Raw genomic sequence first — 3,972 nt, 5'->3', positions numbered from 1 at the left:
CCTGCTTCCGCTAAACCTCTTTCAATGACTCTCCCTTCTTGCTCTTTGATGTAACAATTCCTTCCCTTCTCCAATAATCCACACTTTGGCAGGGCTGGGAGCTGCTTTTACATTCTCTTAATCTCCCCATACACTCAAATTGCCTCCAAAAGTAACAAGTCACAGCTGTGATTATGGGGGAGGGTTCTACTGTAATTGGTCCAAGCAACTTCCTTCTTGGGACTGCTGAGGGGTAGGGCTTGCTGAGCAGGAGCCTATGAGAGGTAAGTGGTCATCTTGGAACTTACTGGCGAGTCTGGCTTCTCCCAGTCTGCTTGTTGCCAGTAGTTTCCCCATGCAGGATAACAAAGCAAGAACTTTTGTTTTAATAACCCCCTCGGAACTCCCCTTATATAAATCACTTCCTCAGGGCTTGTAGGGGTGAGAACATTTCTTCTCATGGAATTCCAGTTGTCTTGGCATTTTTGCGGATCCACAGACTCGTCAGGGGATCCGCAATCTTGCAGCCTTCAAACTGTGACGTTTTGGTCTTTTTGGCTCTCTGGATCTTGCACCGAGTCCACTGACCTCAAGCGGCCTGAGTCAAAACCTGGGGTCCTGCATCATTATTTTGGTGGTTACAATTCTTAAAGGGGCCATCACTTTTCTGGGAAATTATAGGAGATGTAGGGTTCTTGTGACTGGCCCTTCCTAAGTCGTGTGACGACAGTGGGTGCAGCAGGGGAAACCCCATATGTCCCCTCGGGGTCAAACATTTTATAGCATTGGGGGACCACAGGCCACTGGGGCCATAACTCTGTAGGTTCCCAGCACCAAGCAGCAGACTCCATAACACAGATCTAATTTTCTTCGAGCATGATTAGACAACCATTTACAACCTTTGCTTAAACCCTTGTTAAACTGAAATTCTGTGTTTAAGCTAAATGCCCCTTCACCAACCTACCATTTAAATGGCCAGATACCCTAAGAACACAGATTTCTATAGCTAAGAAATTAAAAAAAATAGTCATAACATTCAATGTGTTCATGGAATTTACTTCATAGATTGATGAGGTGGTCTGCAAGGAACACGTCAAAGTTCATATCCTCAGACAGAATTCACACAAGTAAATGTGCTATAAGAAATGATTGCTAGAAGAAAGGACACTAGATGAATTAACAGAGGCAGGACATACTCTCAGCTCTTCTATGATGAGTTTCTTTATTGGAAACCTTCGGCAAAGAAAAAGCACCCAAACAAATGAAAGTAAAACCAGCACCAAAGGTTCTTGGGTAAGATGTAGGTTTTTATTTCCATCTGCTGAGAACTCTTTAGTTGATTCGGCTGATATTCAATAGGTCCTAGTGTCTTTGGCCTGCTCCTTCTGCTCAAACATAAAACATGTCTCATATTAATGTCTCGCCTACCTACCTACCTACTCCTCACTAGGCATAGGGGGTCATTATGAGTTGGGCGGTAAGGGATTACCGGCACCGGTAAGGAGACCGGTAATCCCTTACCACCCAATTCCGAGGTCCCTTAGCGGGAACCGTAAGGAACGTGTGGTCTGACCACACGTCCCTTACGGGTCCCGCTAAGGGACCAGGGCGCTAATAACGGGCTTGCTAGTCGCAAGCCCGTTATTAGCGCCCTCCCCATTCCCATTCAGTCCTATGGGGGCTCAAATGGGAATGGGGAATGGTTTGTTCAATGGGGACTCCCCATTGAACAAGACCGGTGTCGGACCCAGTATTGGAGGCAGCCATGGCGCAAACTAATGTAATGACTCAGTAATGCTTCGCTTGGGCCTATAACTAAGGGCCCCGGGGCATTGCCTGACTCGGTAATATCCCCGCGGCTCGGGATTTATTGCTTAATGAATGCATCAGAACCCCCACTGAGCAGTAGTGAGGCCATGGCGGGCCCCTCTATTTCTCCCGTAACTTTGATCTTATGCTCCACTCAAAGGGAACATGTGCCTACGGGGGAGGTGATTGAGCTGATTAAGGATATCTCTACTGGGTGTGCTCCAGGTTCAATCACTTTGAACTCAGGTGATATTCATAATTTCCCTCCAAATGCACCCACCTTATCTTCGCCCCCTTTTGTAGTCAATATGAACTTGGATCAATCATTTACTGACATTGAAGGGGCAGACAATGATACTCTACATGGTCTTTCACATGGCGACAACACTAGTTGTGCGTCTGTTCAGATGTTTAGTTATTTTGGAAAAACTCTTAACTGTGTTTGTGGCTAAGTGTGATGACTTGGCTAAACGTATTGTTTAGATACAGTACTTTATTTAGTAAAATCTTTGGTACTGTTGGTCAGACCTCTAGTACTGTTAACGCTCAGTCTAACTCAATGGATAATTTGCTCACTAAGGTTGATACTCTTACGGAGCAAAGCCAACTACATATTAAATAAGGAAAGGCGAACCACCACATAGTGGGGAAGGAGGTATTTCCTGCACTGATGAATGGTATAAGAGGAAACCTAAAAGAGTTGTAAGTCATGCGTTTATGTAGAGGGACAAGCAAGTTAAGAAAGAGTGACTACTCGGGCCTACAAACCACACTCCTTTTACTGTTACTCCTACATGTAAGCCCTTTTTTTCAAATATGGGGTTGCATTTTACAGCAGAAAAGGTGACCAAAAAACCATAAGTTTACAATCATTTCTAAAGGGGAACATGAAAATTCCATGTCACCAACAGCAGAAAAGAACATTTTACAACCCAACACATTTTAATGATCAATGTGTCCACAGTGTAAGACAGCACTGTCACTGAGTAACACATTGTCATGCTGGTTGTACCCAAAATATGCCCCTGTAGCAACATGTCTATGCTGGCTGTTCCCAATTTAGGCCAGCATTGTCCTGTACAAAGCATGATTGATACTGCTTGAGCATGTGCAGTGTGCCCAATACATATGGCAGCTTATCTCTGTAATACACATTACTTCTGTGGTGATGAAGGAAGCATAATTCAATTCAACAGATAAAATGTGGAAAAGCGATCACCCAAAGGTGAACCTAATTGAAGAAACGCAATGTGAGCACAATCTTAAAGTATGCAACCTAGCAGGCCTAGTGCACACTTTACATGTTCTTTCACCAATAAATCAGGGGGAGAGCGCGAACGCAGTCCCCCACTACCAGACATAATGCAGTCGTGTATCCCACATTTGGGAACATAAAAGGGGTCAGCAAATCTGATGTGCAATGGGTAAGCCTCACCCTGGGAGATCTGCCCTTGAGATCAGATTCTCCCCTGACAGCTAAGTATGAGTTGCATGCAAGAGGGCAGGGGTGGGGTCAGTTCTGGGAAGCCCCACTAAGCGAGAATGAGAAGGCAGGCCCTTACCCAGCCCCAACCCCCCACAACCCCTCCGGAAGCTCTGAGCATCTGCAGAGCTGCCTGTCCCACGTGTAGGGGGAAGCTCCAGCAGGCAGAGCCCAGCAGAAGAGCAGATTGTAGCGCAGTTCCTTTCTCCCATCAGGCCCTGCTCGGCCCGAGATTTGTATAAATAGCAGGATGGCTCGAGCAGGCCTGTTGCAGTCTGCCCACTGGCCTGTCGGCCCCACACAGACCCATGGCCCTCCTGAGCGGAGCTGCTCAGCGCTGGCCCCATTGACACCATCATAATCATCCTGGACCTCGACGCTCCACCACCCCTGAATCTCAGAGTTCTGCTAAATGAGAATGCTGAAGCTTTGACATCTTTGCCTTAACCATATGCCGTGATGTGTCAGCCGAGCGTGCACAGCGCCAAAGGCAAGTATTCCCTTGTCCGGGCCCAGAGGTCACTGAGTCTTCCAGTGCCATCCACTTGGCACGGCCTACTGTTCCCAGTGTTTTCTACCCGCAAATCAGCACCACTGCCAAACAGATCTGCATCATTGGGGCCCATCGCTGCTGCTCTCCGACTTGACCCCAGCCCAGTGGAAAGGCACCCATGCTTCTGGTCTGATGCTGAAAAGTCTGG

General features: G+C 47.0%; 1 non-coding gene across 1 annotated transcript; it reads right to left on the bottom strand.

Moving 5' to 3' along the window:
* Nucleotides 1-3,110: 3,110 nt before the first annotated feature.
* On the bottom strand, nucleotides 3,111-3,272 carry LOC138490645 (U1 spliceosomal RNA). Its single transcript, XR_011275578.1, has one exon. It is a non-coding gene; the product is annotated as a U1 spliceosomal RNA (small nuclear RNA).
* Between the last annotated feature and the right edge of the window lie 700 nt (nucleotides 3,273-3,972).

The sequence above is a fragment of the Ambystoma mexicanum genome, chromosome 9 (genome assembly GCF_040938575.1).
Source record: "Ambystoma mexicanum isolate Mex_15411 chromosome 9, UKY_AmexF1_1, whole genome shotgun sequence".
Taxonomy (NCBI): Eukaryota; Metazoa; Chordata; class Amphibia; order Caudata; family Ambystomatidae; genus Ambystoma; species Ambystoma mexicanum.
This window is presented reverse-complemented; position numbering and strand designations above follow the sequence as displayed.